Raw genomic sequence first — 25,190 nt, forward strand, 5'->3', positions numbered from 1 at the left:
GTTATAATTCCTGACTACATTTTAGAAGCATCAGAGAAGCTTTAAAAAAATACCAAATGCACGTGCCCTCCCATCCAAGCCAGTTTGAATTTAACTGGTCTGCAGTGGGATGTGGGCATTGGTAGGTTTAAAAGCATCTCAGGTGTTTCTGATGTACAGCCAACATTAAGAACAAGCAGTTCAACCCACATTCCACATATATATATACCAGGTGCCTGACATTGCAAGTTACTCTGAAAAGCTACTCTCAGCCTTGTGGGATTACATGACTAAAGCACAACTCATTTTGCCCTTGAGTGGAAAAGGAGTTTTGGGGAAGAATACTGGATTTTCTCAGGCATATGCAATGGTATCTCAATAGGGACTATACCCAGTCTCTGGAAAGCTGACAGGAACCAGGGAGTGGCTCTGTCTTTCTCTCTCTTGTTTTTGGTTCATTTTGCTCTTTCTGAAACCCAAATCTTTCTGCCTCCCCAGCTATGAAGAAAAATGCTGTGGCTGCCCAAGGTCACTACATATATTTGTGCCCTGCATCTGAAGCTGCATCTACCTAGAGGGCTACCCTTTTCCTAAGGAAACAAAATCGTCCCCATGGAGGGACACGGCCTTACGAGTACACTGGTAATGCTTCACAATTCTCTAGTTCCCAGCTCCTCCATTTAGGAGACAGATCCAGGCTAAGAGGTTTTTTTTGTTACAAGTGCATCATCTCTGAGAGGAGAATCTAGCTGGCCCAGCATGGTTAGGTCCCCTCCCTAACCTACTCACCCATGTTCTTAGAAACTGACTAATGTGGCAGAAGTACAGCTGTGGAGGATTCGACCTCATATGGGGAAGGGGGTACTTATTTGAAAAGGGAATTATCTATGAGGTGGGCAGTTAACTGAAAAGGTCTACTTGATCCCTCGAAGAGCTAACTTTTGAATATGGGAGAAAAATCTAAAATTCAAATGCCTCTTATAAGTCTTCTATCAGAGGAATAAGCATATAAGAAAAATAAGAGAAAAATAAAGTCATTTCTGACTGGTGTGTTCTAGGAAAGCAGCTAGACAGTACAGGGAAAGAGGCCAGCCCAGACAGGCAGAGGGATTACAATGAACAAAGACATGGAAATGAGAATGGCAACTTTTTTAGCTTGATTGGACCAGAGCATTTATAATGTAGTAGGAAATAGCTGAGACAATATTGTGGAGATTCTTGAAAGTCAGGCTAGGGAGAAAGGATTCCTTTTAAAAAACTGTAAGATTTTTGAGCAGGGGAAATATATAATCAGACTAGTATTTTAGGAAACTTGATCTCTTCCATGGTGTCTAGTAATAATTAAAGAGGAGAAGATCTGAAAGTAGATGAGTAGGTCAAATAAAAGGCAAGACATGGTCTAATTTTGGTTGATGGCAATAAGAATAAAAAATAAAGACAGGGCATTCTTGTGAATCCTGGGGATTTCAGGCATCATGCCAGGAGCAAGGAGGGAGATATTTGGATTAGGAGGCATATTCCCAGTGCTCTGGCCATGTACAATATGGTAAAGCCAGTTCTCTCTAACAAGTTAGTCTTTAAAGCACCCTATTGTTTATTTATTTCACTTTATTCATTCCATCATTCACTCACTTAACAAACATTTATTGAGCACCTGATTTGATCAGATACTATAGGAGGAGGTGGTTCAGATAAGATGAATAAAACCAATCTCTTCTAATGAGGATATAGACATGAAAACAATGAATGAGAAGACAGTGCGAAAAGTGCCACATTACCTCATAGGGCTGCTGGGAATATTAAATGAGATCACGTCTGTAAAATGCTTAGTTAGGCACAGTGCCTGGTACCTAGTAAGCGCTCAATAAATAGTAACTATTCTTCCATGTAAAATCCTGTGAGAGCAAAAAGAAGGAGTGATGCGCTGTCTCAAGATACTGAGGACAGCTTCAGAGAGGAAGTGAGATCATTAACCGGCAAAGACCAAGATGGGCACTCTAGGTTAAAGGACCCATCTGAGAAAAAGCATGGTGTGTTCTGAGAAGATGAAGTGGCCCATCTGGACTGTGGGATGTGTATTTAGGAGTGGCAGGTATTGAGCCTATATTTTTTATAGCTTTTAATGGCCAGCAAAATTTAGACTTTATATTTTAGGCAATCAGAAGCAATGATTCAATTTCAAATAGAGAGTAGGTAAGCAGATTCCTCATTAGAAAGATCACTCTGGGGACAGTATGGAAGATGGACTATGGGTGGGAGGTGAGAAACAGGTCAGAGCAAAGAAATCACTACAGATCTTCCTTGACTTTCCAATAAACCCACTGTAAGTTGAAAATATTGTAAATTGAAAATGCATTTGATACACCTAACATACTGAACATCACAGTTTAGCCTAGCCTACCTTAAACGTGCTCAAAACACTTCCATTAGCCTGCAGTTGGGCAAAATCATCTATCACAAAGCCTATTGTATAATAAAGTGCTGAATAGCTTATGTAATTTGTTGAATACTGTACTAAAAGTGAAAAACAGAATGGTTGTATGGGTACAGAATGGTTGTAAGTGTATCTGTGGTTTACCCTTGTGATCGCCTAGCTGACTTGGGAGCTGTGGCTCCTTGCTGCTGCCCAGCATCATGAGAGCGCTTCGTACTGCATATCGCTAGCCTGGGAAAAGATCAAAATTCAAAGTATGGTTTCTACTGAGTGTGTATCACTTTCACACCACCGTAAAGTCAAAAAATCGTTAAGTCCAACCATTGTAAGTTGGGGACACCTGTAGTCTACCTGAATTGTTTAGAGAAGTCATGTAAGGCAAGAGCTTGAATCAGATGATTCCAGTGGGATGAAGGGGCAGAAAAAAACAATGATGTATTGGGAAAATGCAGTTCTTTCCTTCCAGTGTAGGGAAAAACCCAGTTCTTCTCTACTGTGCACTTTTTCTCTGTGTATCTCTTTTAATACTCACAGAGAACACTTCATTTCTTCTGGTCACCAAGTGTGTGGAGGTTTTTCTCCACACCAAACAATTCTCTGTGACACCAGCTAGGTGTCCTATAATTTAACTCTATTCTAACACTATCTACCTGGACATAGTGTCAGATCCCACAGGTTAAGGGCTCAGTCCCGTAAGACTGTTCCCATCCCACTTCAAATGCCAATATCAAACAACAGGAGTCCAGTTTACTCACAACTTCTATCTGATTTGGCTACAAATTGGAGTTTCCCAGTATCCCCATCCTGAGGTTCGATTAATTTGTTAGAGCAGCTCACACACCTCAGGGAAACACTTACTTACATTTACCCGTTTATTAAAGGAGGTGATGAAGAACACAGATGAAGAGATACCTAGGGCTAGGTCTGAGAGAGTCCCCAAGCATGGGAACTTCTGTCCCTGTGGAGTTGGAGTATGTCACTCTCCCAGTGTGAATGTGTTTGCCAACCTGGAAGCGCTCCGAACCCTATACTACCGAGGTTTTAGGGAGGCTTCCTTACGTAGGCGTGATCAATTATTAACCTCACTTTCAGCCCCTCTCCCCTCTCTGGAGGAGGGGGTGTGGGGCTGAAAATTCCAAGCTTCTAATCATGGCTTGGTCTTTCTGGTGACTAGCCGCCATCCAGAAGCCATCCCAGAGCCCACCCAGAGTCACCTCAATAGAACAAAAGATACCCCTAGTACTCTAATCACTTAGGAATTCACAAGGGTTTTAGGAGCCCTATGTCAGAGATGGGGTCAAAGACAAATATTAGAACAAGAGATGATCCTAATGCTCTTACCACTAAGAAATTAAAAGGGTTTCAGGAGCTCTGGGCCAGGAACCAGGGGCAGAGATCGATATATATTTTCTATTATCTCACAAATGATGATGATTTCTTTTTACTTTTCCAACTTTGTTTTGATAAAGCATTTTATGAAGAATTTCCAATAATCTATATACTTCTAAAACCCTAAAAATTTATGAGATGATGTTTGAAAACTTTTTATCTAATTCAAAATGAATTGCATTTTACCATCTCACTGTTTAATGTTAGTCTCTTCTAAAACATAGAAAAGCTCATACTTCAGGGAGAAAACAAAACAAAACAAACTTTCACAAATATAACATCCATTGTAACATCCCAGGTTAGATTACTTTTGAATATATTATGCAAAAATAATCCCATCAAATATTTTAATGTTGTGTTCCAATTTTGTATATTCTTGACAATCTTATACATTTCAAGATTGTGAAACAGATACTTACAGGCAAAAATATGTCTTCTGGTGTGCTAATGAAGAACATCCTTTTCTTATTGCATTACATGAGAAATGGTCAGATGACCAAGACATAGGTAATTCATGGAGGCACCAGCAACTTTCTAGGTTGACAAATTGCTAAGTTTCACCTTTCTCACCTCTGGAAAAGGTTACTGGGTAATTTCTAGAACTATCTGAGGTCTTTTTACTGCAATTCTTGTATACAGTCAATGCTTATTCATTGAAAATTCACTTAACTAGAAATTTCAAATAATGAGGTTTTTTTTATAGTCCTTATGTGTGATAACTCATCTTTTTAATGAAAGCCACCAAGAACAGTGAAATCTTGTATTTAATTTAAAAGCAAATCAGAAAAATTCTATTTCATTTGCTACTATTTTAGCACACTTTTTAAATTAAAATTTTATTTTGAGATAACTGTAGATTCACATGCATGTGTAAGAATTAGCACAGAGAAATCCCTTGTACACTTTCCCAGTTCCTCTCAGTGGTAACATCTTGCAAAACCACAGCTATATTTAACAACCAGGATATTGACGTTGATAGAGTGTAGGTCTATTTCTGGGTCCTCTGTTCTGTTCCCTTCCTTGATCTATCCATCTTTTCCTCCACCAATACCATACTGTTTTGACCACTGTAGTTATACAATGGGCCCTAATATAGGGAAGAGTGAGTCCTCACACTTTATTCTTCTATTTCAAGATTGCTTTAGGTATTCTAAGGCCTCATTTTAGTGTCTTTCATAATACTTTTTCTTTGAAAAATTAGAAACCCGGCATACTGTATATGGCATTCTTATTAACAAGAATATTAATTATTAATATCTCATTCATCAAAATTCCAATTAAGCAAGAATTTACTCTGCTTTTAATACTTACTTTAAGGTAAATTACAGTAAAATAGAATACAAAAGCAAGTTATGGAATCTTCTCTGTAGGTATTTAAAAACCATCTACTCCTATCTATCTTGATATAATTCTAAGATATGCATTATTTAAAATGATTTTAAATGCCAGAAGTTTTACCATGTTAAACCAATGGGGTGTTCTGTAAAACTGTTCTGTTTTGTCGACCTTTAGTCATATTTACCTACCTATATAACCTTTATAAAGCAATAAATAACTGCAAGCACAGAAATATGAACAAATCCTAAAACCAGCTTGTTAAAATGCAACTTTGTCTTTAAAGAATCTGCTGTGCCATTTACCTTTGGAGAAAGGCGAAAAAGACAAACAGAAGCTTCAGCAAACTGATGCTCAGATATTAAATGTACTTAAGTGTGTGGATATATTTTTAGCCCTGAGAATGTATACTCACCAGCAGTGCTCTCTCATAATTGCCTGTTTTAACAAATGGGTCAGAATACATAAGATAAATCTGCAAACTATTGAATAAACTTGCCAAATATTGAATTTCAAAACAATCAGCATTATAAAAGTTTATGCAACCTTCTAATCCATGGTACTCCCAATTTCTTTTTGAGGGAGAAGGAGTTTTTGTTTTCTCCCAGAAAATTGATTAAAATATTTGTGCTGTCTTTAAGCAATAAAACAGGCTTTTAATGAGGTATTCTTTTATCACTGAAAAATGAAAAGTCAAGCCATATTAGAAATCACTGCAGCATATAATCAAAATAAATAAATATAAAATAAAAATGTCCCCACCATATGCAGTGCTTTTCTATTTAGCTAACAAAGTCTTTAAACAAAAAGAGAAGAGCTTTAACATTTTTAAAAATTTTCCACAGTTTTGTTGAGATATAATTGACTTAAAGCAAACTGCACATATTTGAAGTGTACTAAAAAATATGTAAGTTTTGACACATGCATACCCCTGTGAAGCCACCACCAGAAGCAAGATAATAAACATACTTATCACCCTCAAACATTTTTTCGTGCCTTTTTTATAACCCTTCCTACTTCTCCTACCCCAGCCTAGGCAACCACTGATTTGCTTTCTGTCACTATATATTAGTTTGCATTTTCGAGAATTTTATATAAATGGAATCATACAGCATATATTCTATTTTGTTTGGCTTCTTTCTCAGCATAATTATTCCCAGATTCATCCATGTTGCTGCATGTAAAATAGTTTATTATTTTTTATTCCTGAAGTATGGATATACCACAATTTGTTTATCCATTCACCTGTCGAAGGGCATTTGTATTGTTTCCAGATTTTGGCTAGTACAAGTAAAACTGCTGCAAATATTTGTAGGCAAATCTTTGTATGGACCTATGTTTTCATTTCTCTTGGATGAATATGTAGATGTTGAATGGTTGGATCACATAGTAGATTGTGTTTAACTCTTTAAGAAGCTGTCCAACTTTTTTCCAGAGTGGCTGAACCACTTCAGTTTCTACCAGCAGTGAATGAGAATTTCAGTTGTTTCACATCCTCACCAATACTTGGTATGGTCAGTTGTTTTAATTTTAGCCGTTGTGTTAGGTGTGTAGCGGTATCCTCTTGTGGTTTTAATTTGCACTTACCTAATGACTAATGATAATGAGCATGTTTTCATTTGCTCATTTGTTATTCATATAGCTCTCTGATGAAGTGTGTTCAAATACTTTGCTCCCTTTCTAAAAAATTGTGCTGTTTTCTTACTGTTGAGTTTTAAGAGTTCATTAATATTGTGGATATAAGCACCATATTCTATATATGATTTGCAAATATTTTCTTCTGGTCTGTGGATTACCTTTTCACTCTCTTAACAGTATCTTTTGAAGAACAGAAATTTAAAATTTTGATGAAGTCCAATTTATTGGTTTTTTTCTTATGGATTCTGCTTTTGGTGTTGTATTTAAGAAATATTTGTCTAAACCCAAGGTCTCAAAGATTTTCTCCTATGTTGTTTTTTTAAGAAGTTCTATAGTTTTAGATTTTTACATTATATCTAAGATCCATTTTGAGTTAGTTTTTGTGTATTGTAAGGGGTATGGATAGAAGTTCTCTGTTTTTTGCATATGTATTTTCAAATGTTTCAGCATCATTTATTGAAAAGTTTATTTTTTTCTCCATTGAATTGCCTTTACACCTTTGCCAAAAATCAGTTGTCTATACATGTGTGGGTCTATTTCTGGGCTCTTTATTCGTTTTTTTTTTTTAAACATCTTTATTGGAGTATAATTGCTTTACAATGTTGTGTTAGTTTCTGCTGTATAACAAAGTGAATCAGCTATATGTATACATATATCCCCATATCCCCATATCCCCTCCCTCTTGTGTCTCCCTCCCACCTTCCCTATCCCACCCCTCTAGGTGGTCACAAATGGGCTCTTTATTCTTTTCCATTGATCTATTTGCCTGCCTATGCCAATACTGCACTGTCTTAATAATTGTAGTTTTATAATAAATTTTGAAGTCAGATAGTATTTGTCTTCTAAATTTGTTCCTCTTTTTCAGTTGTTTACTCAGACAACCAAGTAATGTTATGGCAGAGAGTAGTCGTGTTTAAAGATGCTTTTCACTAATTCTGGTCAGAGAAGATGGAGTAAAAACTCCAGTTCAGAACTGATGCATGAGGAATATATACGCTCACAGTTACTACGTTTGATGCTTTATCACTTCGCTTGTATCTTAGCTTTGTTGAACACAGACCATGTTTCAATTATTGTGGCTGAAAGCTACATTAGTGCAGTTCTTTACAAGTATTAACTATTGTATAGATAAGTGAAAATTAAGTGTGGAGTATAACTTCCAGAAGACATCTTTGTATTTTGAAATCTTGATGCATTTAGAAGGAAGCTGGAGTGAGTTTTCATGCAAATTCCTATTAAAAAGTTAGACAGGACTAACAACTACTGTCTAACATGGAATGATGAGAAACACATCTAATCTTATTGTCCAATTTCCTGCAACAATTTTCAGTGGTCTTTCTTTACCATCCTTTCAGCCTGACCATTTGCTTGAGACCATTGGGAGATGTGATAAAACAGTTGCTTCTATGATTTATTGGGTACTTACTAATACAACTCTGAAGAGATTTTTGTTTTGTTTTTCTTCTTCTTCTTTTTTTTTTTTCAAAACTGAGATTGTCAATATGCTATATCTCACTTGCATTGGGAAATTTATGAATAGGAAACTTGCTTAGGGCTAGGTTGTGTTATAACTGAGTGCTTGGATCTTGAATTTAGGCAAACAGGGTTTAAATATTGATTCTGCTTTGTACTAGTTATCTGGCCTTATGTTATCAAATATCTCTAAACCCCATCTAGAAATTGGGGATAATATGGTGTCTGCCTCTTAGGATTATTATAAATATTAAGTCACATAATGTTTATAAAACACTTAGGCCATATGAACTTTATGTAGATATTGTTATGCTCTAAATCAGTGGTTTCCTAACTTATCTGTATATTAGCATCACCTAGAGACCTTTAAAAATTTCAAAGTTCAGGCCACACCCATGACCAATTAAATCACAATCTCTTGGAATGGGACACAGGGACCAGGAGGACTTTTCAAAGCTCCCCAGGAGAATCCAATGTGCAGACAACTGCAGTAGATGACATATAAATTTTCGTATTTAATTTTACAATAACTCTCTGAGTTGTGTTTCCATTCCTTTTTATACATGAGAAAATTGAGGTTCACACTGAGTATGTTCATGAGGGTCATATAGAAAATCCAGCTTAAAGGATTCAAACCCCAGGTCTGTCTGACTTCAAAATCCTTGCTTTTAACTACTTCACTATATTTATTTAAGCAAGATCCTAGATAATCCTAAATTTAACTAAAAAAATTGCACACACACACAGCAGAAGATTTATTGCAAATATCTGACCCAGAGTTATGAATAAAGCAGTGGGGAAATTGGAAACAGTTTGTTGGCATTTGTGAAAAAGTCTACCATAACCTATTAATATAATCTTAAAAAATCCATAAGGATTCTTGATCAAGGTTTTAACATTATATATCATGGAATTAATTTTGGTAAATAATACACTGGATCTTGACATGTGCTTTATTTTTTTCCAGTCTTTGCAGTAGTCAGATAAAGTCCAAGCTACTAGTAAGCGAGAGCTTCTACCCAATGTTTTCCCGAGAATAATTCCCAGATGTGCTACATGTACAATGGCCAAGATAACCTGATGACTAGTTTCTGGAACAATACTGTTTGGTATAAAACGCATTCCTATGGCATGTAATTTTTTCTCTACACACCTAATTTAGGACATCGATGAACCAGCATCACAGCTCTAGTGGGAGCACTACAACAGGTTTTGGTATCTAAGTGACAGATGGCTCTGGACATCACCATTAGCTATTGCTCTTCCAGGCCTGTAAACAAGTTATAAGAACCGAGCAAAAATGACATTTCTGCATACATGATGACATAATTATGGGTGTAGACTTAATCCTAGAGAAGAATTCCAAAAGAGCTTATGTCAGTACAAATTGTAAAGACACTGCCATAGCAGTATTTTTAGGATTTCTTTACTCCCTCAGTAATTGCAAAGAACTCAATGTCATTTGACAGTAATTCTATCAATATTATTGTGAGAACTTTCTGCTTGACTAGTAGGCAACTATTCTTCAGTCTACCTGGCACTTTGAGGCTAAGGACTCTCCAGACTTTATCAACTGAAACAACAGCGGTTTGTATTCAGTGCAATATTGTGATGCAAACCAAGATGTTAATAACACTTTGACATTCTGAAAAGTGTTTTCCCACCAGATAGTTCCAAAACTACCAGATGTTATTTTCCAGTAGGCAATAAAGTACCTCAACAAGGTTGATTTTTATTTTTAATTTGAGATTTTCTGTTTTTCAAAAGGAAAACAACTTTATTTTCTTTTTATAGTTATAAAAATATTTTTAGCCATACTGACTGGTGTAGTGAAGAAAGAAATCATCTGAAATCTCACTACGCAGTGATAACCTCTAGGTATGTAGGTTTCCCTCCCTCTCTCCCTCCTTTTCTATTATCTATTTATCTCTCTAACTATCTAAAAATAATGCAATAAATACACATGTATGGAAAAATCATATATTAGAGAATGGACACAACATGTAAAGCAAATTCCTTCCTCCATTTTTTCCCATCCTTAAATCAGTTTCTCAGAGGTTAAATTGTTTATGTTTCACTGCTATATTTTGATTTATCGACTTTGGATAGTATCTGTTGATTCCCAGCTATAAAGGTAAGAATTTAGTCCACCTATGTTACTTGCTACTTGTCTTTTCTTCCTACCAGTTTTAATAATCCTATTATTACTTTCATTTCTAATGGTTACTTACTGACTTTTTTTTTTGGTTTTTTTATTTGTTATTGTTTTTCAGCTTTGAGGTATAATTGACAAATTTGTAATATATTTAAAGTGTACATTGTGATAATTTGATATATGTATATATTATGAAAAGATTTCCCCCATCTAGTTAATTATCACATCCATCACCTTAAAGCTGTTGACAAAGTATTTTGCTCCTAGTTGAATAAAAAAGGCATAAACATCACATTCATGATAAACAAATTGGTGAAAAAAGTCATAAAGTACAAATTAACTGTGGTCTCCTCTGTGAAATGTATCTTAAAAGAACTATAATTTCTATGGTACTATTGCAGGAAGATGAGGCTATCATCCTATTCTGTGGACAGTACAAGCACAGAGAACCATCATTCCCAAGGTAGGGAAAAAGTATGTGCTATCTTTTTTTTTTTTTTAATTTTTATTGGAGTATAGTTGATTTACAATGTTGTGTTAGTTTCAGGTGTAGAGCAAAGTGAATCTGTTATATATATATACATATATATACATATATATTCTTTTGTTAGATTCTATTCCCATATAGGCCATTACAGAGTACTGAGTAGAGTTCCCTGTGCTATACAGTAGCTTCTTATTAGCACTGAAATTTCTATTGTCTATTGCATCAACTGCCAACTCTCTTTTCACTTTTTGTGTTAATAAGATGACACTAACATTACTATTCACACTTCCACCTCTCCTGCCCATTTTTTAAGCCTCAATTTCTGTATTTTTGCAGTGTCAAGATTTATCATATTTATATTTTGTTCTGCAAGGATTCAAATTCAAGAGATCTGGGTTAAAATCATATTTCCATTACATATAAGCTGTATAATATAATTTCTCTAGGCCTCATTGGCGAGTATGTGACTTTTTCATTTTCCTTAAAGGTGCCTTTTGATGAACAGGTTTCTAATTTTGATAAAGTCCAGTATATTGTTTTTTTTTCTTTTATGGTTATTGCTTTTTACACACCAAGAAATCTCTGCCTACTGCATGATGGCAAAGATATTCTTTATGCTTCTTTCTATGGATTTTATAGTTTCGGCTTTTATTTTTAGATTTTCAGTCCAACTCAGGTTAATTTTTAAATATGTTGTGATGTACATGTCAGGATACATAGATATCCAGTTATTCTAGCACCATCTGTTGAAAATATTTTCTTTTCCCCATTGAATTTCTGGCATCCTTTTCAGTTAGCTGAAGTTATGGAGGTGGGCCTAATTCTCGATTCTCTCCTCTGTTCAATGTATTTGTCTTTTCTTACACCAATAATGCACTGTCCTAATTGTTGTAGCTTTATATTAAGTCTTAAAATCAGGTAATCTAAGTCTTCCAACTTGTTTTCTTTTTTTTTTTTTAATAGCTGATTCACTTCATTGTACAGCAGAAACTAACACAACATTGTAAAGCAACTATACCCCAATTAAAAAACAAAACAAAACTTGTTTCCTTTTTCAAGATTATCTTGGCCATTCTAGTCCTTTGTATATCCATATAACATTTCATGTTACACTATCAATTTCCAACAACAACAACAGAAAAGCATTCAGAGTTGGAAGTACATTGATTCTATAGATCAATTTTGGCTGAAATGACATTCTTATAATATTGTCTTGCAACAAAGTATGGTGTATCTTATTCATTTAGGTCTGTCTTAATTTCTTTCTACAATTTTGTGATTTTCAAAGTAGAGATATTTTACACCTTTCCTTAAATTTATTCTTAGGTATTTAATGTTTTTTGACACTATTATAAAAGATATTTATTTTTAAATGTTACCTTCCAATTGTCTGTTGAAACAATATAGAAATACTGACTTTATATCCTACAACTTTGCTGAATTTACTTATTGACCCTAATAGATTTTTGGAGAACCGTGTAGAATCATGTTGTCTGTGAATAAAGACAGTTTCATTTTAGCTTTTCCAATATTTATTCCCCATTACCCATTTCTTTATATGTTATATCCATCTTTTCTTGTAGACTTTTCAACATATTTATCACAGTTGTTTTAAAGTCTTTCTTTGCCAAATCTAACACCTATGTCCTTTGTTGGTCTCTTTCTATTGACTATAAGTCACATTTTCCCATTTCTAGTAAGTTTTTATTGTTATGCTGAGGGTAATATATTGCAGAATCTCTGGATCTTCTTCTGAAAAGTGTTGTTCTAGCAAGTAGTTAAATTACAGACAGGTTGCCTTCAACTTGGGGAGGCTTGGTTTTTATTTTGTTAGGGCAGCTCTCTGTTTTAGTTTTGTGATGTAGTCTTTATTCCTAACTTTATGGAAAGCCCAAGGTGTTTATCAAGCCCTTCTAACTTAGTTGGATTTAATCTCCAAAGTGTGTCTTACCTGTGGTAGATAGCAGCTAAAATCTCTGCTTAGTTCTTGGAGCCTTCCCCAGATGTTACTTTCAGCTAGGTTCCTTAGATTCTCACTGGCACGTTCACAGTTGAGGCAGTAAGCCAACGTTTTGAGGGGAGCTTAGATACAGATTTTGTGTCTTCTCACCCAGAAGCTCCTTCCTTTTGGGGATTTCCCCCTAGATTTTTAGTTGTTCAGGCAGTCCCAAACTCAGTTCTCTAAATTCTTAGACCAGTAGGATTGTGGCTTTCTTTTAGAGTTCTGTCTTCCCATGCTGCACAGACTGAAGAGTGAGGAGCGCTATTTTTATAGATACTACTCTATTTATAATTAAATATATATATATAGGAAATCTGACGGGAATATATTTCCAACCTTTACAAAGTTTACCAAACTTTTCCCATTTCCTCAATGAATCTTTTCTCTCCCAACTCTGATCAAATAATTTGTAAGTCTTTTATTTTTCCTTTCTGTTCTCATCATCATAACTAGATCATGCTTCTTAAACTTCTTCATTTATATTCATAATTATCAAAAATTGGAATTCCTTTACTACTGGTGTCATAGAAGTAGAATGGGATTGAGGATCAGGAGACCACTGCTTTCTCACCAATCAGCTGTGTCATATTAGAATTAGGGAACCATTAAACATTCTGTTCTTCAATTTCCTATCTGAACAAAAGCTAAGAATGAACTAACTAATGTCAAAAGACAATTCTAATCAGAGTCTATATACATACACATACACATATATAATACAGACAAATTATTTTATAATTCTCTGAATTTCAAAAGAACTCTAAATTTTTATTTAAAAAGATTTTTTAATATCTTATTAATCAATATATCACACCACCAATATAAGTAACACCTATGACAAGAAATTGCCAAAATATAAGAACATTTTTTGTATTTTCCCCCTGGATCTTTTAAGGCTAGAGTAGGCAAAATAATCATTCTTTTTAAATGATAAATGTGAATGGTGTATGATAACTTCTTAAAATGATTTTATATATATATAGTTCCTAAAAATGAAATATTTTCTTTTTTATTGTGAATTTAGGATATCATATATATTTTCTACTTTTTTATTGAGAATTGAGGATATCTATATATATATTTCATTTTTAAGAACTATTTAATCATTAAAGTTTTGAAAAATATGCCAGAAAAGCCAAGTGCTGTCTTTAGTAGGAAGCTCTATTATAAACATCTATAAATCATTTTTTACAACTTGCTTGATTTTAAGGAAAATCATAATAATATCACAAAATTTGTAAACAAATTCGAACACAAATACTGTCTTATCAATGTGTGACCAAACAAAATAATGGGACTCACATATTTGACATTTCACTGGATTTAACTCAATTCAAGCTAAATATCAAATAAATATGTGGCAGTGTAGACTTGAAAATTAATATTGAACAATGTTTCTAGGAACCCTGCAAATTATTAAATATTACCTCACTTTGTGTCTATCTTTTTAATCTATTTCATCAGGAACTACTGATAGGAATATTACACTTTTAGTTAGACAGTCCATGTCCCTAGGGCTTTTGCCCTCCCTCTCCACACACAGATGCAGACAATTTCAATGCAACTATATGTTCATTCTTCACTTCACTTAGAGTACCATTTACATCATTTGTTCAGAATGGTAACCTCTTTGTAAAAGCCAACTGCCTTCCTCTTGCTTTTCATCAGAGAAGAGGATAACATCAAAATTATTAGACAAGATCGGGCACATTCAGGGTGGTATGGCCATAGACAATATCAAAATTATAACTATGAAGAATCTTAAGCTAGCTAGCTAGCTGTTTCTTTTTCCATTCTTAATTTCTTTATATTTAAAATTTTTATATAAGATACGCATGCACATAGTTAACTTAAAGAGTTAAGTGATTCTTTGAAGCAACACTTCCCTCTCCCTTACTGCTCCTCTATTTTCTAATTCCCAGAAGCAACCATTTTATTTCTTTTCACTATTTAAAATTTACCTGAATAGTTCTAAATAACATGGTTTTATCGCTACATCGTGTAGATTCTATCTCGTGTCATCTCTGTCCAGATGAATATTTAGCATATGTTTTTGTTTAAAACCATTCACCCGGTGGGGAAGGATCGCCAGCGAGATCCCGAGGCGAGGCTCGCGCGCCCGCCCCCACCCTGGCCCCCAGCTCCACCCGGTCGGCCCTGCTCAGCCATGATCAAGGCGATCCTCATCTTTAACAACCACGGGAAGCCGCGGCTCTCCAAGTTCTACCAGCCCTACAGTGAAGATACACAACAGCATATCATCAGGGAGACATTCCATTTGGTATCTAAGAGAGATGAAAATGCTGTAATTTCCTAGAAGGAGGATTATTAATTGGAGGATCTGACAACAAAACGATTTATAGACATTATGCAACATTATATTTTGTCTTCTGTGTGGATTCTTCAGAAAGTGAACTTGGCATTTTAGATCTAATTCAAGTATTTGTGGAAACATTAGACAAGTGTTTTGAAAACGTCTGTGAACTGGATTTAATTTTCCATGTAGACAAGGTTCACAATATTCTTGCACAAATGGTGATGGGGGGGGAATGGTACTGGAGACCAACATGAATGAGACTGTTAAACAAATTGATGCACAAAATAAACTGGAGAAATCTGAGGCTGGCTTAGAGGGAGCTCCATCTGGTGCTGTATCAGCTGTAAAGAATATGAATCTTCCTGAGATTCCAAGAAATATTAACATTTGTGACATCAGTATAAAAGTGCCAAACCTGTCCTCTTTTAAATAAAAAATTTAAAAGGCCACTCCCAGGTAAAATCTGGGGGAAAAGTTAATCTAAGTTTACCATGTAGTTGTTTACCAAAAATAGAGGAGGAGAGTCAACTTTCGCTCTTGGATTTAAGTCAAGGTACTGTAAAGAAGTTATGTAAAGGTGGTATGGAAGTTCATTGTTGCTTTTCTTGCTCAGTAATTTTGAAGAAATTGAGTAGTTACAGTGTGATTTTTTTTCTTTGTTTTCTAAACTGCATTCCTATGGCCACCTAAGGCATGCCTCTATGTATTGGCTACTACAGTATTTTGAAAAGTGTTTGGGACATTTCTTTAAATTATGTATAACCCAAAATGTTGGTGTTTCGTATGGATCACAAATACAGCATTCCTTAATTCTTTCTGTTATTTGTCACAATTGTTTTTTTTTTTTAAGTTACTCCTTTTTTTTCCTTTTTTTTCTTTTTTAATACGAATGGCTGGATTTTATTTATTTATTTATTTATTTTATTTTTTGGGCTGTGTTGGGTCTTCGTTTCTATGCGAGGGCTTTCTCTAGTTGTGGCAAGCGGGGGCCACTCTTCATCGCGGTGCGCGGGCCTTTCACTGTCGCGGCCTCTCTTGTTGCGGGGCACAGGCTCCAGACGCGCAGGCTCAGTAGTTGTGGCTCACGGGCCTAGTTGCTCCGCGGCATGCGGGATCCTCCCAGACCAGGGCTCGAACCCGTGTCCCCTGCACCGGCAGGCAGATTCTCAACCACTGCGCCACCAGGGAAGCCCCACAATTGTTATTTAAAGAATGAAGTATGGGGGCTTCCCTGGTGGCGCAGTGGTTGAGAATCTGCCTGCTAATGCAGGGGACACGGGTTCGAGCCCTGGTCGGGGAGGATCCCACATGCCGTGAAGCAACTAGGTCCGTGAGCCACAACTACTGAGCCTGCGCGTCTGGAGCCTGTGCTCCGCAACAAGAGAGGCTGCGATAGTGAGAGGCCCGCGCATCGCGATGAAGAGGGGCCCCCGCTTGTCACAACTTAGAGAAAGCCCTTGCACAGAAAAGAAGACCCAACACAGCCAAAAATAAATAAATAAATAAAATTTAAAAAAAAAACCCATATGATGAAATAAAATATAGGCTTTTTTTTGGTGTTATGAGTCTTTCTTGGTTGAGTTTGCTTCTTAAGGCTAAGAAATTAAATGAGTTTTCCTTAGAAACACGAATCAAGATCAGATGATCTGAGAGGTAATGCCCAGCTTCACAACTCAAAAATGTTTATTAATTAGGCAAGTTTCCCCACTCACAGACCTAGACTTCCTCTTCTGTTATAATCAAATATTGATTGCTATCATTTGTACCTCACACTTCCACTCTGTCTCCTGGACCAAGGCACACCTTATAAATTCTGAACCAATATCTACCAATCACCTATTATGTGCCAGGCACTATTAGACATAAGTGGCACAAAAACAAATAAGACAGACCAAGGTCTGCCTTACAGAACTTAGAGTTTAATGGGAAGGACTTATCTTTAATAAGCAATTGAAATAAACTAATAAGTAAACAATAAGGGGACAGATCATACCATCCTTTCCAAACTTTTCTTTTATATGTACTAAAGAATATGTTTTATTAAAGAATATACATTTATATTCCTTTCCATTTTATATTCAACATTTACCTAAATGACTTTCTCAGTCTCCCAGATTTTATTGTCCTTAACATAGCCTGGCATTGCTCGTCTTCCAAGGGGGCATGCATTTGGTTTTCTTTCTCTGAGTACAGCCTTCTCCCTTGTTATCTGCCTCCTTTACCCAACAATCCTGACCCTTAGTAGTTCTTCTCTTTCATTTCATCTATTTAGCCCTCTTTTGGCATTACCCTAAAAATGTTCCTTACTCCCCAGATCAATTATTCCCACTCTCCAGCATCATTCCTGGACTGCCTCATTGGCATATTCTCATCAGTCTTTGCATGGGCACAGATTTCTTACTACTGGTAATTTTTCAACTGACATAGACAACACATGGAGTTACTCTTCTCCTTCCAATCATTATCTATTATTCATATTCATTTCCCTCACAACATACTTCTTCTTTGGCCTCTATTATACATTTTCCTTCAAACCATTCCATCAAAACTCTTTCAAGGGTGACAACTGACCTCTTACTAAATCCAATTACCTTTTCTAATCCTCTTTTTTTGGCTTCGGCCTTCTTAACATTTCTGTAGCACACGACCATCTTGTCCTTCTGAAACCCACTTAAAGGTCGGCTTCTGTGATCTTCTCTGGCACTGAACTTCCACAATCATCTTCCATTTGTCAGACAGTCCCTTCTCCAGAATCTCCTCTGTCATAGTTCAGTTCTTAATCCCCTGTCCATCGCTCTCAATCTTCTTTTCCATTTTTAACTGACTCTGTGTTCTGACTTTAGCTAATAGATTTATTCTTGATGAGTCTCCTCTTGCATTTTCCAAGTATGTCATGATATAAAGCATGTCAAAGGTTGACTATAGTTTGGGATGCTTTGTTTGTTTTAGCAAAATTATATAGGTTTCCTTACAGAAGGATCATTTTGAGTGTTCATTACCCTAATGTGCACTATGGATATCCAAGAAGGAGCAAACATTTTCCCAATTTATTTGGTCTCAAACTCTCTGAATGGGGCATTTGAGAAACACATTTTGGGAAATACTGATTAATATTGTGATTGATAATGTCTCACCTTAATTCAGTTTTGTGCCAGAAACTGGGCATGGAGTATTTCTACTTGGATATTCTACAACTCAGTAGGTCTAGAACCACATTTTCATCATCTTTCAACCCAATATCTCTTTTCAATTTTTTTCCATCAGTGTCACCACAATTTTCTCATTCTTCCCAACTCAAAATCTCAGCATCATCTCTGGATTTTCCTTCTTCATTTCCTTTAACCTTTCAGTCATCTCTTAATTATTTATTAGATTGTTTCTTGAATTTGTATGTACTTAATATCTCCGTAGTCTAAATTCTCATAACCTCATATCTGGAAATCATCCTAACTGGCCCTGCTGTGTCAAGTTTTTCCTTAAACCAATCCATTCTAAAACAACTATTCAATACTTTTGTTAAAATACTGATTAAATCATGTCACTGTCCTGCTCAGAATCTTCAGCCAACTTCCTGTTGCCTCTTGAATAAAGTCTGCACTATTAACTGAGACATTTAAGGTTAATGCCTCTATTGACCTTCCCCCATCTAGTTCCTTGCTACTTTTCTAATTTTGTTATTTATTCCAGCTAAGTAGACCTCACTGTTCTAAAAATGTAAAGATATTTCCAGCTCTGAACCACTTATTGACCATCTGCCTTGCATTACTTCAGGCAGTATTTTTTTTAATTACATGTATCATGAAATCAATTTTTTTTGGTGTTTAAATTAAATTCGCCTTTATTTTTATTCATTTGCTTAAAGATCACATCCATGTTATAGTTCTTTATTTTCTTCTCATAAGGAAGTACTGATCTCTGCAAGATGTTCTTATATTTTTAAATCAGTTATTCATCACTATGTAACAAAGTACCTCAAACTTAATTGCTTAAAACAAAAATGGTTTATTTGTTCATGATTCTATGCATAAGGAATTTGAGCAGTGACTGGCTAAATAGTTTTTCTTCTTTGTCAGGGGTCATGTTGTCAGTGCGGGTGCTGAAATGACTAAAGGTCTAATATGGTCTCACTCACATGTCTAGCAAGTTATTTCTGACTCCTGACTGGGGACTCAGCTGAGATTGTAGTCAGGGGACTTGGTATTTCTCCACATAGGTCTCTCTATGTGGCTGCTTGGGCTTCCTCACAGCATAATGGCTGAATTCCCAGAAGGTGCATTATAAGAAGCAAAGATAGAAGATGTATAACTTTTGAGGCCCAGGCTCAGAAGTCAAAGCATTACATCTCCCATTGGTCATAATAGGTACCAAGGCTAGTCCAAATTCAATGGTAGAGGAAATAGACTCTACCTCCCGATAGGAAAGTAGCAAGGCCACATTGCTAAAGAACATGTGAAATGGGTGATATTGTTGTAGCTCTCTTTGGAAAAAAAAACCTATTTACACTATCTAATGTTCTAGTTCTTTTTTTTTTTAAATTAATTAATTAATTATTTTTGGCTGCACTGCATGACATGTGGGATCTTAGTTCCCCGACCAGGGATCAAACCCATTCTCCCTGCAGTGGAAGTGTGGAGTCTTAACCACTGGACCGCCGGGGAAGTCCCCTTTCTAGTTTTATTTTTTTTTAAGTCAAATTTTTTAAGAAAAAATTTAAACATATATAATTATAGAGAAAGCAATGTAATGTACCCCATGTATGTATTTTCTTAGATTCTGTATTTGTCTATTGGCATCTGTTCACCATGGGGCCAATTACTTTAACTGTATTTTCTTTTCTGTATTGATATGCTGGCATTTGGAGGCCTTACAAACCTGGGGAGAGACTGCCCCTTCCAGAGCTGGCTAATTCCTAAAGATAGTAAATAATTTACTTGGGAGCCCCTTCTCATACACAAGCCAACCACCTCCTTATCTAACTCTCACATATGAAGCCAGCATTTCTCCTGCCCTAAATCATCCCAGGGCCAGCTATCAAGTAACTAGAGACCATCCCTATAGTCCAAAGCCTGCCAGAATTATTCAAACTGGCCAATCCCAAGCTGTTTACCCTACCTTCCCTTGCCTTCCTCATGGAAACCCTGCTACAGGCTCTTCTCCTTGTTCCTGTCTTCTGTCTTCTGACCACCTGATGCTTCTCTTGTGTAGCATGGTGTGCCCCTCCTCTTAGAAAATGTAAGTAATAAAAATCTTCTTTCAATGGCATTAGCTCTCTGTTGGCAATGATTCACCTTCATAAATTAAAATCCTGTGAGCATAAATGGGAGAGAATCACCCAGTTCAACAATTCAGCAGTTATCAACTCACAGCCAGTATTGCTTCCTCTCTATATCCATACTCTTTACCACCCCACCTCTAAAATACTTAGGCAAATTCCGGATACTGTATAATTTAATCTGTGAATATTTCTGAGTGTATGTATTTGTATATGTACGTATACTTATTTGTTTTCAACTATAACCACAATATCATTACCTCAGTAAATGTTTTTTTTTTTTTTAAAGTGGGATGAATATCAGGAGTCCCACTTTTTTGTTTTAAAATTAATTTATTTATTTATGGCTGTGTTGGGTCTTCGTTTCTGTGCGAGGGCTTTCTCTAGTTGTGGCAAGCGGAGGCCACTCTTCATCGCGGTGCGCGGGCCTCTCACTATCGTGGCCTTTCTTGTTGTGGAGCACAGGCTCCAGACGCGCAGGCTCAGTAAATGTGGCTCACGGGCCCAGTTGCTCCGCGGCATGTGGGATCTTCCCAGACCAGGGCTCGAACCCGTGTCCCCTGCATTGGCAGGCAGACTCTCAACCACTGCCCCACCAGGGAAGCCCCAATAAATGTTGTTTTTAATATCATAAATATACAATGTTGAAATATTTCCAGTTATCTCTTGGAGTGTTTTTTTTTAATGGTTTATTATTTGAATTAAGATCCAGATGATGTCTATACATTGTAACTAGTTATTATATCTTTTTATTTTCTTTTTATATATTGGTTTCTTTTCCATTTCTTTTATTACTTGCTATTTTTCTTTTTCCTTATCTCTCTCCCTCCCTCTTTCCTTCCCTTTCTCTCTCTTTCTCTTTGGTATGGTTACTGAAGAAAGCCAGTAGTTGGTTTTTTCTGTGAAGTCGCTACTCCCCACATTCTGCTTGTATTCTCATGGTGTCATTTAATGTGTTCATCCATCCCCATTATTTCCTATAAATTGGTAGTTAGATCTAGAGGTGTTGACAGATTTGGGCTTGATTTTTTAGCAAGAATTCTTCTTGGGTGATGTTATGTACATCCCCAGGAATTACATAATGTCTGTTTGTCTCACTTTCAGTGATGTTAGCAGCCACTGTGATTACTGCCTAGATCTATTAAATTATTAGGGACTGTAAATAGTGATATTATAATTCCACCATTCCTTTATTGTTTATTAGCTGGTATACTTCCATAAAGTAAAACTTCTTGACATCAATTATTTGCTTTCCCTGATGTATAGTCCATTTAAAAGATATTGACAATCAATAAAGTTTTTTAAAAGTATCATTTTGAACTTATAAATTTAAATATATTGGATTTGTATCAATCCATTGCACTTATCTTTTTGACAAGACCCCAGTAGTTTTTGATAATTTTCTTGCTTTCTGGTTAACAAAATGTTCCAAGATCCTCAGTACATTTCCTGTTACGACACTGGAATCAGCCATCTGTCTAAGAATCACTAATTCTTTTTAGTGGGAAATGGTATTTAGAGAACACAATCTGTGTTTTAAGAGTGCTCATTGATACTAGGTTCATTATTTCTAGAACTTTTTAGTAGACACAATTAGAAAGTGTGCAGTTTTTAGAAGATGAGCCTATATTAATACTTCCAATTTAGGTACTAGACTAGAGAGATTTTCCTTAACCTCATGTAGTTTATACTTGTGTCTTCTTCTATGCCAAAAAAAATCTCAGTTCTCAGTGAATTCAACTTACTCATTTGCTTTTCTGTACTACACGCAGTCTCAGAATATTAATATAAACACTACCACAAGTATAATGATTACTAAAAACAAAGCAAGATTTTTTTATTTGCAGTTTCTTTATCCTTAGGTTATCCTACACTAGAGATATAAAGTCAAATTACTGTGTTTTAAATCAGTTAGAATTGTTCCTCTATGTTTATAGAATTAAAGTGGATATAAGTTAGGTTCATTTGTTTCTTTCACTTCACTTTTTACTTTTAGAAACTGAGTCCCACTCCAACTTTATTTTTTCTTATAATTATGTAAAATACTTACATAATTCCAAAGTCAACTCTATATAACAAGAAATTTTAAAAAAATTCAACTTCTATTTCTGTGTCCTGCAGACTATTCTCTTTTTTCTCTGGTTGGCAACCATCTGTATGGTTTGTTTTCTTTATTAAAAAATAAATAAATAGACTTTATTTTTTAGAGATGTTTTAGGTTCAGAGCAAAATTGATCAGAAGGTACAGAGATTCTCTACATACCCCCTACCCCCACATACACACAGCCTCCCCCACTATCAAAATCCTGCACCAGATGGTACATTTATTACAATCAGTGAACCTACATGGACACATGGACATATCATTGTCACCCAAAGTCCATAGTTTACATTAGGGTTCACTATTGGTATATTCTATGGGTTTTGAAAAATATATAATGACATATATCCCCAATTATAGTATTATTCAAAGGGTTTCACAGCCCTAAAAATCCTGTGTGCTCCACCTACTCATCCTTCCCTCCTTTCTAATGGCTGGCAACCACTGATCCTTTTATTATCTCCATAGTTTTTCTTTTTCCAGGATGTCATATAGTTGGAATCATACAGTGTGTAGTCTTTTCAGATTAGCTCCTTTCACTTAGTAATATGCATTTAAGTTTCTTCCATGACTTATCATGGCTTGATAGCTCATTTCTTTCTAATACTGAATAAAATTCCATTGTCCAGATGCATCACAGATTATTTATCCATCTACCTACATTTCATAGTCCATTAGAAATTCTGGAGTCATAGTTTTCCCACTTTCAGGTTATAGAAGAATTCAATTGTGTTTCCTTTAAAACTTGTATAACCATAAAAGTAACCCAAAAAAAAAAAAAGTAACCCAGTTTAGTGGGTTGTAACAAGCAATTTTTAAAATGAGATAGAATTAAATAGAACAGAAAAAATAGTATTCATTGTATATAGTGAAGTATTGAAAGAGCTTAGAAGTTGCCACTCCAATCCTCACAAGAAAAAAGCTGAACAAACTGAAAGTCTTCAGTTTTTAGATATATCAGAGATCTGAGGCCAAAGGATAAATTGTTACTCCCCAAACTTGAGAGACAGACAGGAAGATACAGAGAATCACAGTTTACCAGGAACAGAAGCCCAGGAGCAGAAGCCAGCAGCAGGAGCCAGGATTGGTAGGAATTCTTTAAACTGTAATTGATGAATTGCTAAGTGGCTCAATGTTTGAAAATTAAAACTCCCAAAACTTGAGGGTTAAAAACTCCATGGGGCCCAATTTTAAAGGGATTCTCAGGCTTTTCTGAGCTTTACCTCTAGGAGCTCCATCATGTTCTCACAGTGTAGATGGGAGACAAATCTCCTAGTGCTTCCAGCAAGAAAAGGGGGAAAGTAACCATTTTGAAATATGCCCAGAACTTTCTGTTCTTCTTAACAAGGTCTACCCTTAAGGGAAACTATTTGACCAGAGCCTAACTGGGATTTCACAAAAGCCTAACTGATCTGGAGGAAGGGCAACACCCAATCCAGGCTCACTAAAAGACTGAGACCTAATCATAGGACTATAGAATACTTTCCCTCCTCTGCATCTTACCACAACATCCATAGGATTCCCGTATAATATCAAGAGATTACAGCTAAAAGAACTACAAGGCTCAAATCCTATTTAAGAAGTCTCGGGACTTTCCTGGTGGTCCAGTGGTAAAGAATCTGCCTTACAATGCAGGGGATGCAGGCACCATCCCTGGTCAGGGAACTAAGATCCCACATGCCACGGGGCAACTAAGCCCACGTGCCATAACTACTGAGCTCGCAAGCGCCTTAACTGGAGCCCGCATGCTGCAAACTACAGAGCCCACATGCTCTGGAACCCTCGTGCCACAACTACAGAGCCCACGTGCCCTGGAGCCTGCGTGCCACAACTAGAGAAGAGAAAACCCGCACGCCATAACTAGAGAGAAGACTGCGCACCACAACGAAAGAGCCCACATGCCTCAAGGAAGATCCCGAGTGCCACAACTAAGACCAAATGCAGCCAAAAATAAATAAAATAAAAAAATAAATCTTAAAAAAAAAAAAAGAAGTTTCTGTGAAAACCCAAAGACTAAAGGGGAGACAAAAGCAAGACACTAAAGGAAATTTATAGCCTCTCACAGCACAACTACAGTAAACAGTAAACACAGTCTACTCTTATCCAGATGAACATAAAGTATATAATGTCTTAAAATAATTTGTATGTTTAATGTATATCAATATGGACATAGTTATGAACGTGTGTATTGGATTGTGATTTAAAATGTATTTCTTACTGAGGACCACAGTCAAAAAAGCTGAAATCACTTGGCATAAGGAATCTCTTGACTGTGCTCTCTACAGAACGAAATAATACTAGTACCTATGCACTTATTCCCCATTCAAGTACAATAAAGAGTTTCTCCCATTCCATGCAGCAACAGCTCAGTGAAGACATGGGCAATGTATGTTCATGAACGGTGTTTTGTTATTTTCATTAATACGATGGGGATCACACAAAGTGGTACTTCTCAACTAGAACTAACTCTAACTCTTCATAGGAAAAGCCCTGTGTCCTAGAAATGCTTCTCTCTTAGCTAATTGGGATACCTACTGAGCTGGCAAAAGATGCCAAAGAAGCTAGAGGCCCCGGGAACCTGATAGGCATGCTTACGCTCATCTTACTT

General features: G+C 36.0%; 1 pseudogene; it reads left to right on the forward strand.

Moving 5' to 3' along the window:
* The first annotated feature begins 15,041 nt into the window (after positions 1-15,041).
* Positions 15,042-15,642, forward strand: LOC137751291 (AP-3 complex subunit sigma-1 pseudogene; annotated as a pseudogene).
* The last annotated feature ends 9,548 nt before the right edge of the window (positions 15,643-25,190 follow it).

This window comes from Eschrichtius robustus, chromosome 17 (assembly GCF_028021215.1).
Source record: "Eschrichtius robustus isolate mEscRob2 chromosome 17, mEscRob2.pri, whole genome shotgun sequence".
In the NCBI taxonomy this organism is placed as follows: domain Eukaryota; kingdom Metazoa; phylum Chordata; class Mammalia; order Artiodactyla; family Eschrichtiidae; genus Eschrichtius; species Eschrichtius robustus.